The 14,350-nt window shown below is 44.3% G+C and overlaps 1 protein-coding gene across 2 annotated transcripts in view; it reads right to left on the reverse strand.

Annotated features, from left to right (window-relative positions):
• LOC138249772 (P2Y purinoceptor 3-like) overlaps positions 1-14,350 on the reverse strand; it is a 223,502-nt gene that overhangs the window by 25,926 nt on the left and 183,226 nt on the right. The gene's annotated exons all lie outside the window — the stretch shown is intronic.

Consider the following 14,350-nt stretch of genomic DNA (forward strand, 5'->3'; position numbering starts at 1 on the left):
AATGCTCAGATGCAACCATCAAAAGACCAGTCACAAGCATCACAAACCACATTAAATGCCCAGATGCTACAATCATAGGATCAGTCAAAAGCATCATAATCTACCTTAAATGCCCAAATGAAACCATATTAAGACCAGTCACAAGCATCATAAACTTCCTTAAATGCCCAAGATGCAACCATCGTGTTACCAGGGACAAGCATCATAAACTCCCTTGAATGCCGAGATGCAACCATCATGTTACCAGGGACAAGCATCATAAACTTCCTTAAATGCCCAAGATGCAACCATCGTGTTACCAAGGACAAGCATCATAAACTCCCTTGAATGCCCAGATGCAACCATCATGTTACCAGGGACAAGCATCATAAACTTCCTTAAATGCCCAGGTACAACCATGTTACCAGGGACAAGCATCATAAACTCCCATAAATGCCCAGACGCAACCACCATGTGACAAGTCACAAGCATCATAAATCTTCTGAAATGCCTCGATTCAACCATCACATGACCAGGCACTAGCATCATGGGCCCGGATATCACATGTATGCCCAGATACTCAAACATGATTTGCCCACACCCAAACACCATGTACTTGGTTACAGCCGTAACTATCCCTATCAAATGTTATCAAAAATGTTCTCGAATTGGCTACATAATAAAACAAATCTCAAATATTTACAGAATGTGCGTATGGGTGTCACAACGTAACTGTGAAATGTCCTAAAAAACAAAATATGCTTAAAGCTACCAATATACGCTCGAAATATCACTAAAATAATCTGAAAATTCAAAAATGCACACTGGGGACTTTGAGTAAATATACTAAATTTACACACATCAGCCCGATTAAATACTCGGAAAAGCCAAAAATCGTCAGTCACATAGCAGACTTTAATATTTTGGAAATTACGCTGAATTGGCTCAAAACAGCAGGATGAGTTTCAATAGTTTCAATAAATATACAGATGTGGCTTCAAAGTTTGGATGGTCCGGGGTTCTCCGAGAAGGAACCTGGCACAAAATTGATGCAGCTTTGAACTTCCAAAGACACTCTGAATAAGTCTTTTGCAACGTATGGAAGTCTGCCTGCATGTATGTATATGAGCTTTGTTTTAATGTCAAGGGAATAAACAGTAAAAACTGACCCTAAAGACCATAAAAAAAGGCCCACAAACAGCCCAAAAAACGGTCCAATGGTCCGCACACTGACCTGTTTGACCAACCCGTTGAGTATTGACCAGTGCTTAATTTGAGCCAGTGGTTTCCGGTGTCCTTCACCGCTTCTTATTTTTCAGCACCCGTTCCAGAGACAACACACTACATGGTGGTTTTGAGCACAATAGTGTTTAAAAACTCAATATATATTTAAATAATATTACCTGCCATTATCATAGATTTTAGTGGCCTTTGTTAGTCTGAACTGTCACACTTATAGGAGTGCGGTTGTTAGCAGTTGTGTTGGTACTGTCATTGGCGGTGCCGGCAGGGGGAATGGGTGGTCAGGTTGCAATGGCCTCTGAAAATGGCCCTGGCACATACTTTGTTCCCCTACAAATTAAGCACTGGTGCTGCCTGATCACCCTATAGGCCAGTCCAGCGCTGGGTATTACCTGAACATTGCACCAGAAGTGAGCAGCGACTAGCGGCTAAACTACACAATAAACCACCTATGCAAGAAACGACAAGGCGAGAAACAGGGTGGGAAGCACCATCATGTGACCAAACCTGGAATGCTTCTTTGATGTGATAAGGATGTGATAAGGTATCCATGTCCGCCATTGTAATTCACTGTTTTTCCTGTTGCTTGTGAAGCCCTCTGCTGTCCACACCATAAATACACCGGATTAACAGGGACATAGACGGGTCAGTAAAACGATGTGGGGTGGTTGAGGTTCAGATTTTCCAAGAAAATAGCGCTGACATATAATGTTGAAATACATTACACGACTAGCAGGGTGCACGAGAGGGGCTCAAGGAGCAGTGGAAAGGGAGAGGGACACTTAATTCGTGCTTATTGTTTCCGGTGCTGAGCACCGGTACTTATTTTTGAGGGCCGGCGCTTATTCTTCTGCCTCAAGCATTTGCTGCGAGCAAAAAACACATATGGAAAGACGGAGGAAGAGGAAAACGAAAAAGCGTCACAAAGGTAGAAAGCAGAAAGCTGCAAGAGTGAGCTGAAGGGGCAGGGAGCGGCTGTAAATGGATTAAAGAGACCGGAGATGGCTCTTGGATTACGCTGCCTCAGTATTCCGTGTTCCCACATTTAATTGCAGCAGCCGCGTGTTTAAGAGGGCTTTGAGCACCGGCACATTTTTATTTACAAATTAAGAACTGGAGAGGGATGTGGATTGGTAGGAGTACTGAGAAAAAACACAATATTTTTTAAAATAATCAACATTTTTTAGGCTTTCAAAACAGAGAGAATGAGTGTGTGTTTGCGTTTTTGCTTGTGTCTATTAAAAAATGCAACAGACACTTCACAATACCCGACTGAAAGCAACAGTACCCAACTATTTATCAAAAAATATATTAGGGGGGTGTAACTAACACCCCAAACACCCTCCCTCACCCCCCAAATGTACCCTGACAGTGGCCCTGAGATCAAGAAAATGAACATGCCATTTTGATGACGCGTGGCATTTTAACTTTTTCGTCATTTATCTGGGATTGGACTGTGAGATAGTTTTAAGGCAAACTTGGATAAGTTCTCCAAAACGAGTTGCACAGACTGGACTTTCAAAATACTGCCCATCCCTCCTCAATGGTTAACATGACTCGGTCATCCTCTAAGCTTTATTTCGGGAGAAAAAGTATTGTTTTTCTTTCCAAAGTTTCAATTCCCACATATCACAAGGTCAGCAGCTATCTGGCCTGACGTTGGTCGCTGGTGCAATGTTTGGGTGTACTTCTAAAATTGCAGAAGTGCGCATCTTCCTTAGTATTAGAAGCGGAAAAGGGTAGAATGAGGGCCGAACAACTGCCCAGTCTGAGGAGACTCGCTACCAACTCTGGCAGAGCTTTCTGCATCAAAAGCCGCCAAAGAAAGCGCGGCGAATCTTCACAGAAATGTAAAAAACAGGGTCCCTAACAGTGCGAAACATTCCTCAGCAGGATACAGAAATGATACAGGTGGGTGCATCACTGTATGCACATTTCAAATGTGCATTTAGGTGCAAATGCATACTTGTGCAAAATCCAAGCTCTTGTACCAGCTGGTGGTGGGCGCTATGCGTCAGGTTTTCTTCAACTGCCTACAACTTGAACAATGTGTTTCCTCACCTTCAAATCAGGGTCCGTGTGTTGCATTAAGAACTTGATATCAAATCCATTCATGCTGAACTTGATTCACTACACTGAGCAACAGCACTTTTCTTTGGACATGGAGGAGGTCCTCCTTCAGCCGGGGTGGTTATGATGTCACTGTGGCAATAGTGGGCGGCGCAGTTACCGACCGGCGTGGAGGCCTCCTTGGGTCTGGACAGGACTGAGATACATGATGTGGAGATCTGTGCTGGTGGACCTGTGGTCAGATAGAATCGGGTGTGGTTTACTGTACGGATTCCCAGCACCCCAGTCTCTGCTCTGGTTTTCCGCTAGAAAACCACTGCAAACCTCATTGTGAGAGGCCTGGTACATGGGCTGGATATTCCCCAGCCCCAGAGTTACCGCTACTGGGGTACAGGCAATTCCAGAGATGGGGGAAAATCCAGCCCATCCTGGGTTGGAGCCTGAAGGTTCCCTTAGAAATGAGAAATTAGCAGGTGATCAATTATTCTGGGTCAGGTTCCTCAGGTTATTCCTCATTTTGGGCTAAACGTTAGTCTGGAAATGTTGGCTTGTTTTTAGCAACTAACATCTATGGGTAAAAGTCACACAACCATGAATCTCATAATTCCAATCGAGACAATAACTACTATTATCCCCTCATTTGGTATAAAGAGGTCACTTATAATTAGGGTCATATTGTGGTGGCATCATTATGTCAACAGCTAAGACAAAGCCCAGGGTTTATTGTTATAGATTTATTTTTTGGTTCTTGCTTTGGGTGGTTAAGGAGCAGAGTGGCTCGGTTAAGTTTTAAAGGTTTCAGGGCAAAGTCAAGAATCTCAGCATCGCTGTGTGAAGGGTGGGTTTACCATACTAGATGTGCAGAAGCTTTACTAGAACTAGTACACCAGGGGCCATAATAAACATAGCCCCCCGGGGGCCCAAAAAGGGCGTGCACCTGCTTTGTCCCCCCCGCGGGGAACTATGGTATTACAGATGGGGCCGAAGACGCTTGTACAGCCCCTTCAGTAATACTGATAGTGCTGGCACATACGCAGCTCCATTACTAATTCCATAATTTTCTTGGGGTGTGGTCCCATGCAATTGAGGAAATCACTGTGCCTCTTCACCTGCACTATACTATGGATGCAGGAGCAGGGGCAAACAGGCCTTTAGGAGGTGCACTGACAGCACACCACAAAAGGACCACACCCCTATGCAAATGAGTATACATCATCTGAAAAAAAGTGATGGCACTACATATGCATCAGCACTATCAGTATTAAAGGTTCAGGTGGACCAGTCTGTGCCTGGCCACAGCCACAGCCTGGAACTTTGACTGCCATTACCAAAAAAAGAATAGACAAAGTCAGCAGGTGTTGCCTCTGATACCAGGGTGCAGACTCATTGGCTTAGCCAATGCTTTTTTGTTTTTAAAGTAAACCAAAAAGCATTGACAAAATTGGCATTGCAAGTGCCCACAAATGCAGGTGCATGCACAGCGGCCATTCAACAATTGTCTTTTGTTTTAAGAAAAAACATTCCAAAGTGGCTGACGCGCATGGACGGCCATCTGCAGAAGTAGCAAAAATCATTCAAAGGTGGTTGCATGCCAGAGGGAGCATTGGGAGTGAGTTGGAGGAGTAAATATGTAAATAAATAAAGAGATCAGGAGGTAGCAAAGGAGAGGGATTTGGAGACCAATGAGACATAGGGAGTTAAGAGTCCCGTGCAGTTCAAGACCCTGTGGTCAGCAGTGGAAGAATCCAACTCATCCAAATCAAAACATACTTTGTTTTATGGAACATGTGCAAGGGCAACAAGATTCCTGCATTTTTACTTTGCCGTGACCGCATGTGAATCAGTGGTTGATGTGCATGGTCATTGAGTCTTTGCACACCAACATTCTTCCAGTATTTCTGTCATCAGTGTTTGTAGCACAATAAACCCCCTGTGGAGGTACCCATTTTGTTTTATATGTCCTTACTTGAGATCACTTTGCTAGGAGACTATTTTGAGTTTGATGGTACTTTATTACTACAGACCAAGGGCCACTCTAGCAGAGCTTCTTTTGCTCCAAACTTAGCCATTTTGTATGTTAATGTCTATGCACACAACACTATTCTCACTAACTAATCAATATATACAAGAGGTTCGAGTATGGAGAAGATACACTGGTGATATCTTCATGATCTGGAAGGGCGACTTGGGATCACTGCAAAGCTTTTTTCAGTGTCTCAATTATGCTCTCTAATTTAAAGTTCAATAAGAACTATAGTGAGACATCAAATAATTTAATAGATAGAATTATGCAAAGCACTAATAGTTTTCTGGGCACAGAACTGTACAGAAAACCCAATGAATGTAATTCTGAACATCAATTTTAGAGCAACCGTCCTAGGTCACTCGGGGACAATCTCCCCCTACAGCAGTGGTCTCTAAACTTTTTAATGCCGCAGCCCCCAGTTGAAAAATAAAAATCATTGGGTCCCACCTCAGAATTTTTCACAATTATTTTATAAAGATGGCAAACTTTAAATATGTCCAGATGTATTTAAACATTGCAGTTAAGTACTGTTACCCCTTTAAAAGTGCAATAACATGTTTCTACTTTTAAAAAAACACTGTTATCAGTGTAATGCTTCTTTCGGCCGGAACCTGGCGCCCCCCCCCTGGGATCACTTGAGGCACCCCTAGTGGGGCCTGCCCCCTAGTTTGAGGACCTCTGCCCTACAGCCAATTTCTCCATGTTAGGAGACATTGCAAATAGATTACTGACTACTTCAGGGAGGCCAACTTCTTAAAAAGACTAGTCAACAATAGCTAACCTCCTAGATTGGTAAAGAGAGCCTTATAACATGCTTGGTTTTTACCCAAAAGAGGAGCCAATTTGCCACAAAGAAAAGAAGAATCGAGACAGGATGATCTGTTTAACCACGTTGAATCCATTGAGCCTGAAAATGTCAAATGTATTAAAAAACATTGGTCAAAAGTGAGGGGTTAAGGTCTTGCATCTGCATTCCCTATGTTTTTCTTCAAATGTGGAAAATAAAAAAAGTACCACATAATATGTGCGTTTGACTGTCATCCTATGAGAACGTCCACCACCAGCAGCTGGGGGTTGGAAGCAGCAAAACTGCACTATTGCTGTGCAGGGGCAGCTTCTCCGCTATGGGCAAGAGCGTGGCAGGGACACGCATGTATGTTTGGCCGGCTGTCTCGGGCTGGTCAAACACACATGTGCACAAGACTCTCTCCATCCTGGCACTCCGTTGCCAGATCAAAGAGAGCAGGCAGAGGCTCCCACTCTGCCACTGAGCACCCTGGCTGGGTGCTCCGTCCAATCCTAACTCTGCTTTCATGCTGCCAGCAGCATGAAAGCAGTGGTAGGATTGGATGCAGGGCAGGCTGGGAGCCTGTGCCTGCAGTGAGGATAGCAGAGCGGAGCTGCGCGGCAGGGCGAGACAGGTACATTTTAATTTTTTTAATTAGTATATTTTTTTATTTTGTCGCAACCCCATCCCCTGTCACTCGTCACCCCTTTTCCCTCCCGCGAGCCGCACTGTTTCTGTGGTCACTGTACTGGGATCTATTTGTCGTCACTAAAGATTTTTCACATGCCAACGTCAAACAAGGACTGCACCAATTTTCCAACCTCAATTCCTTGAACGTAGTATATGCTATTTGGCGTCTTTGTGATTCTGTATCAGACAAATTGTAAAAAAAAATATGAAAAAAAAAATGAATTGGACAGCATAGGAGCAGAATACAGTGCAAGATTCTAACCTTCACTATTTGTTACTAATTTCTTGGAAAATAATCATACAGCATTTCGATATTAGATGGCAGGTCATACGGATACCATACAGAGGCGGAGATGAGCCCCAGATGTTGTCAAGATCCGAGTGTAAATGGATTCAACTACAAAATCCAAAATGACTCGAATGCCATAGAGGATTTAAATAGCATAAGAATTGCCTAGAAGAAAATGATGGGTTAACATGTGTGAACATACACAATTTTTATATGGACCTTGCCAATATTTCTTTAACTCTTATATCTCGTGAGAGCCTACTTTTCCTTGTAAGTCCTTCCTGACATGTATCATCTTATTTAACTGTAACACAATGCCTGTGGACATTGCTTCCTCGCGGTCTAAGAACCTCCCAGCGGGCGATATTGAACTCCTCTCCAAAATCTAGGACCATTCTACAGGGCAACACTCACACAATCCAACAAAGTGGTAAAAACCCTGGGGACTGACTCCTCCGACTGTGGAGCCCTTGTCTGTGGAAATCTCTGAACCCTGCTTGAGACAAAGCCTTAGAAACTCCAGGTGATCAGACAGAGGTGTCGGACAACGCGCACAACCAGAGTAGGAACCAGCACATATTTTGACTGGATTGAGGGCTTGATTACAATAGCGGCAGATGGAATACTCCATCACAAAGGTGACGGATATTCCATCAGCCATATTACAATTTCCATAGGGTATAACGGAATCGTAATAGGGCAGACGGGATATCCGTCACAACTGTGATGGAGTAAGCCTGTCCGCCAAGATGTAAATCAGGCCCTAACTGCCTAGACATGTGCCCTCCACTCTTTTCACCTTCACTAAATTCTCTCAACTTCTCACAAAAATATCCCAGCTGAATGTGCGGTCAAAAAGGAGGCTGTACCGTGGGCATCCCGTGTTTGTCCACCACCCACGGCGCATGTCCACAGACCAGCACTTCCGCCACCCAGCCATGCGTATTCACCAGAACATTCTTGGCACCTCTTTTAAAAAACTGAAATACCAGGGACTTTTCGTAAAAAAAAAATAACAAGGTATTGAGCTCTCAGTAGCCATTCAGGAAACATTTTTCCCCCCAGGCCCTCTCATTTGGAAGAGGAGCGCGGGCTACTAAGCACTCGTGTACAATAGAATAAGAAAATAAAGCCGCTATTTTTTAGCTGCATCATTTTACTGAAGACGTACCACCTTGTCAAATAAAAGGAAATCGGAACAATAAGTGCACTCAAAAGTAGACCAGATCTCAACCAGCCATTTAGCAAAATGGTTATCCTTGTGGGGTGAGTTTCAGAAACACCCTGGAATGACCCTGGAGGTAGCAATGTTTCCTGGTGTCAACCAGCATTGACTCGGATCCTCTCAAGATAGCTTTTGTTTATGTTTGGCCTACAAGCCCGCGCGTTACAGAAAGGACCCTCCTTGCGGTGTGCACGACCAAGAGCGCTCTGCATCTCCACAGAGATGTGACCAAAGGAAACCATCAAATGAGACGTTGAAATTGATGGTGACGCGCTTCACCTGCTCTTCTGGCTGATGGAAACAGCAAACAAGAGGGCGGAAGGATAACCTACAGAGGGCAAAGGTTAACTTGAGGTCATTTCCTACTGTTGTGTCAACTTCTCTAGGAGATTTGATGTTATTGTTACTGACTAGATGAAGCAGGGATTTAAGAGTTGAGAAAGGGGATGGCCAGACACAATGCTTGTGCTTGAACATGTGTGTGCAACAGTGTGACATGATCTACCGAGAGTAGGTCCCGCGGAGCCAGATTCAGGGGAGGATTAGCGGTATCTGGTCAACATAAACCACTAGCGCTGCAGCTTGAAAGCAATACCGTTCAGAAGACCCAGGATCAGAATAAACGCATATTAATATAGTTTTTTTTAGAATCATTTCATTAAAAAACAAAACCTAGAAAATATTAAAATAATCACCCCCGACCTCTGCCACATAAACCAAAGAAAATACAAGTCATGGGCGGATTTATAAGCGGTTAAAAACCCCAATACTTGCAAAGGGGCAGTTGGGTTTAATGAACACCAAAAGATGTTGAAGCGCCCTGGAGCCTGGATGGGGAAGGTCCTAAGTACTGAGACCACTCCAGGCTTTGCACGCGAGAATTTGCAGAGCTCGTGCGGAATCCCTGCATAGGCGCGTTTCCTGGTTTCTTGTATGTTGCTCTGTACCACTTTGCCGTACTCAGCCCCCGACACAAGATCTTCTGCAGAGTAGGGTCTGCCCCCGAGTAGTAATTCCTGTTTTTCTGGTCCTTGGGTTTTTGGAGGCCCGCTGGTGGCTGCGGGCGGGGGCTGGGGACAGTTGTGAGAGTGGGACCTGTGAGGTTGGTTCTGGAGCAGTAACATCTGTGGTGTGATCCCAGATGTGGTCTGAGGTCATTTATCAAAGGTACACTTTTCATGCAACAATCCTGGACTTTGTGAAAATTCTACTGCACGGGGCAGGCACCCCTCTTGTTAATCTATGTTTTGTAGACCCCTCTCATAGGGAAAACGTGTACTTCGCCAAGAATTCTGGGTCGAATTCACAAACGCATGTAAGTGCACAAATGGCCTAATTTATGAGTGAAAATTAATTCCATCTCAGTATTCACAAAGCATGCACTTACACCTTTAAATCGATTTACGCACATAAAAAAATCACAATTAATTTTATTTTTGTGTGTGAGTGTCTCACACAAGAGTGGGTAGTTGGTGCTCCACAGTGTGGATGACTTTAAGATTGATGAACACCCAAAAGCGTCTGGATTTGTGGATATACACAACAGCCTGTAAAACACATTATCACCCTAGAGGTGGTCAGATATTTACTACTGCTAGCGACAGAAGTAAACCTTTCGCCAGGATATTAGTGGGCAAGGAACAGGGGTATATGACCAGGGAAAACATTTTCCCCTTGGAGGAAAAAAAAGATAAAAGATTTAAAGTACAAACGTACTTTTTCTAAGTATTTACATGTGCACAAATGTACTCATGGCACATTTATTCATTCATAAGTGCTTAAATGTACTAACACAGCTGGAAAGCTTTGACATCTGCAGCTTCCCAGGAGTGCTGCTGGATTTTTTTAAAGACTTCCCAAGAACGTACTCCAAACGGAGGAAATGTCTGGAAGTTGCACATCTTAGAATCAAGCCCAACGTAATTGAATTATTTGATGTCTAATTCCATAATTTGATGTCTAATTCCATAATGCTGGCTTTTGCTGATGTTTTTATTTGCAGATCTCACAGACCTCCACTCCTGCTGTTTATCAGGCCTCATTTTAATCCTGTCAGCAGTCCATGGGCACTGGGTTTGAAAGTCAAGCCTGGAGGCAGCGACCTGAGTTGATATACCACCAAAGCCATAATGATGGTCTGTAACATGGCTTGTACTGCACAGGGCAGACTGCCAAATATTCTTCATACAACATCTTTTAAAGGTAGAAAAGTGCAACCACCATGCTCTTCCAAAGCACTGCTGCTGGCTAGAGTAAACCAAAGAGACTTTGCAGCTTGCAAAGGTACATTACGAGTTAGACATATATTTGCAACTCTCGGTGTACAAGTTGTTACTTGTTATGAAGAGATAGGAAAATGGAGCGTAAATTGGCCATCCCTGTCCAAGCAATTCACACAGAGGTACGTCAACGGCTTGTGGCGCTGTAGTGGTCGCAAACCAGTGGTTAGATATAGACTGTTGAAATGGGGTGGTAGCCATTTGCAAAGTGGAAACTGTGTGTGCATAAGGGGCAGCTTCTGTATTGTTAATGGGGAGTGTGGACAGTGGAGGAGTATAGAGTCACCCATGGGATAGCTGCATGCTCACCCATGACCACTGCAACTTGATAGTTTTTTTTTTCCTCAAATTGCAGCCCCTTTCGCTTTAATGAACAGGAAATGCCATTTCAACCTTTTTCAAATGCAGGAATGGAATTATGGTGGCTCTTGCCAGCCTCCAACCATGGACTCGAGTCACTCAGTAGGATTTGAAAAGAGAAGCCTGCCTCATTAATATGAGCGTTGAGTCACCAAAATGCTAGAGATAGCGGCAGTGCTTAATTTGTGCTTGTTGTTTCTGGTGCTGAGCACCAGCACTTATTTTTGATGGCCGGCGGTTATTCTTCTTCCTCAAGCATTTGCTGCGACCAAAAGACACATATGGGAAAGACGGAGGAAGAGGAAAATGAAAAAGCGTCACAAAGGGAGAAAGCAGAAAGCTGCAAGAGTGAGCTGAAGGGGCAGGGAGTGGCTGTAAATGAATTGAAGAGGCCCGAGATGGCTTCGGGGTTACGCTGCCTCAGTATTCCGTGTTCACACATTTAAATGCAGCAGTTGCGTGCTCAAGAGGAATGCTTTGGGCACCGGAACCTTTTTATTTACAAATTAAGAACTGGGTAGCGAAAATGACATAACATACCTGTAGACCTTAATGAAATCATAGGTAGTGACCTCATATGACCTCTGACCATGATTTTTCCAGGGAGGCATGTCAGATGACCCTAACATCACACCAATTGAGGATTTGCATTGGGTAGTAAGTACCACAAAGTAACACAAAGTTGCTGCTGTACATTATCACAAAGTAACCCAAAGTTGTGCTATGCACTGCTTTGCATTATTTTGTATCAAAGGGCCCTTCCGTGGATGTGAATGGTCCTGCCCATGCTCCCACCCATGATTTTTCATGCAAACGCCTCTCTGAAACATTGGTAGGCAGGAATTTGCATCAAAATCTTGTCTTCTCGAGGCAGGTGTAACAAGGAAAATGTTTTTCAGATCTTCTTGTTTTTCCAACTTTGCACGTGTGCTGCATTGCACATCACACATACAATGTGAGAAAAGCCTTAAAACAAAGATTTAGTACTGGAAGGGATCCCTCGCAGTACAAAACCTATTCTTCAGAAAATGCAACTCTTTGCATTCTGACCAAGGGTATGTGCACTGGCGCATGGCTGCCAAAAGTGCACCAGTGTACGGGGGAAGAAAAAGCGCACCATATCTTGTTAGATGATTCATTTATTCTCTACCCCTCTGACGCAAGGCAGCACGGCAACTTTGGTGCCGCACTGCCTCGTGTCAAAGTAGAGTAAATCTGGGTCTCAGTATCACCCTATCTCACTCACTACCTGTCCCTCGACTCTCACTCGTTTTCTCTCACACACATGCTCTGTCTCATTTAAACACACTCATTCTTAAGCACACATACAATCAATCAATCAGGAAATTTGTAAAGCGCACTACTCACCCGCGAGGGTCTCAAGGCGCTACAAAATACATTTAAAAGCATTTTTATTTACCACAGCTGCCAACATAAGTCCTAAGTGTGCTCATTTTTCAATTACATCGACAGTCAATAATTGCATATTATTCACTATTAATATAATGAAAAACATGCTGCCTACAAGGAATAGAAGCCCCATGTGTTCTTGGCACTCATTTTGCAGCCTCTGAGGCCAGAGGTCGCAAAGGCAGTGCTAGGGGTCACGACTGTGACCCCTGGCTACCGCTAAATGACGTCCATGCTCATTAATATACATGAGGCATGCTTTTTGGGACAATTTTTGCGCTGTGACTGATTAGTACATCAGTAGCAGTGCAAACAAAGTCATGGGTCGCAAACTAGTCGCTGGACAAAAAAACATAATATGTTTGTGACCTGAAGATGTTACATCAGTCCCTAACATAACTAAGACACATCAGAGTTTGTGCAGAGTTGTGAAGACAGCTTTAGGCTAGGTGTAGGGAAGGCTTCCAAACTTTGCAAGGCCTTGTCACTTTGCCACATTCGCTTGAAAATCGTGACTGATGGACACCGTATGTCACGTGGATCCATATTTACAACTCCCCAGATGGTTCTGCAAGAGATAGCCTTCTCAAGGAGAGGGTCTTCTGCTCATGCGCGCTGCTATGGTACACAGACATACGATGCAAAACACTGACTTGCATAGTAGATTATAATTATTAGCTTTGGATAAAGATCTTTTGCTAAAAAAACGATTTTAAACAAACGATATCAAAATAAAATAGCAACACAGAAAGACATTTAAAACACGGGACAATCAAAATTTGACTCCTATCATACATGTATATTATCACAAACTATGGAACCCTTTTCCTTCATCTTACAATCCCACGCATTGCCTTTTGTGGCTCTCAGCTCTTTGAACTATGACATTTTACCATATTAAAGTCATTTCTACTTTCCAGGCTACAGGCAGAATGAATCGCAACCCTCAAGTAACAGATGAGTGCTGGTCTCAAAGAAGAAGCAACAGTGTGTCTCTGACCAGGTGGGACTGGACAGAAGAGAGGCCCTGTCCAAAAGCTAAAAAAATGGCCCATGTTTGCAAATTGGTGCAGTTTTGCCCATAATAAGATCCGCTGTAGAAGTGCTTTGCAAGGTATGGAAGACTGCATGGATTTGAGTTTCCTGCAGGCAATGTTCACTTCAATGTCCGGGAAATCAACGGTAACAAGCACTGGCAAACACAGCAAGTCTCGCCTATGGACAAGGCAAAGACTTTGGCAATTGGGTGGAGGTGAAAAACAGGAGGGTGGGAACTGGAGAACAGGAAGGCGGGTGGAGGTGGAGAGCAGGAGGGCGGGTGAGGGTAGATAACAGGAGAGTGGCGATTGGGATGGTAAAAAAGAGTGTTATGAAGCAGCCAGAAGCAACATGGATGGGGGCGGGTGGGAGGAAAAAGAAGCAACATAGATGGGGGCGGGAGGGAGGGTACAGCAGCAACATGGAGAGCGTAGGCGGGAGAAAAAGCAGCAACATAGACAGGGAGGGTGGGAGGGAAAAGCAGCAAAATGGAAGGGTGGGCGGCGGGAGGGAACAACAGCAAAATTGAAGGGTGTGTGGGTGGGAGGGAACAGTAGCAAAATGGAGGGAAGGCATTTTTTACAGAAGCAACACGGACGAGGGGCTGGTGGGTGGGAACAGAAGCAACACAGATGAGGGCAGGTGGGCGGTAACAGAAGAAATACAGATAAGGGGCGGATGGGTGGGAACAGAATTAACGCAGATGAGAGGTGGGTGAGGGGGAACAGAAGCAACATGCATGAGGGGCGGGAGGACGTTAAAAGAAGCAGCACATAGGGGCGGGTGGGCAGGAAAAGAAGCAACACGTACGGGGCGGGTGGGAAGGAAAAGATGCAACACAGATGAAGGTATGGTGGGTGGGAAAAGAAGCAACACAGACGAGGGGAGGATAGGCGGAAAGGAGCAACACAGACAAAGGACGGGTATGTGAAAAAGCAAAACAGAGGAGGGGTGG

This window comes from Pleurodeles waltl, chromosome 8, assembly GCF_031143425.1.
Source record: "Pleurodeles waltl isolate 20211129_DDA chromosome 8, aPleWal1.hap1.20221129, whole genome shotgun sequence".
Classification (NCBI taxonomy): Eukaryota; Metazoa; Chordata; class Amphibia; order Caudata; family Salamandridae; genus Pleurodeles; species Pleurodeles waltl.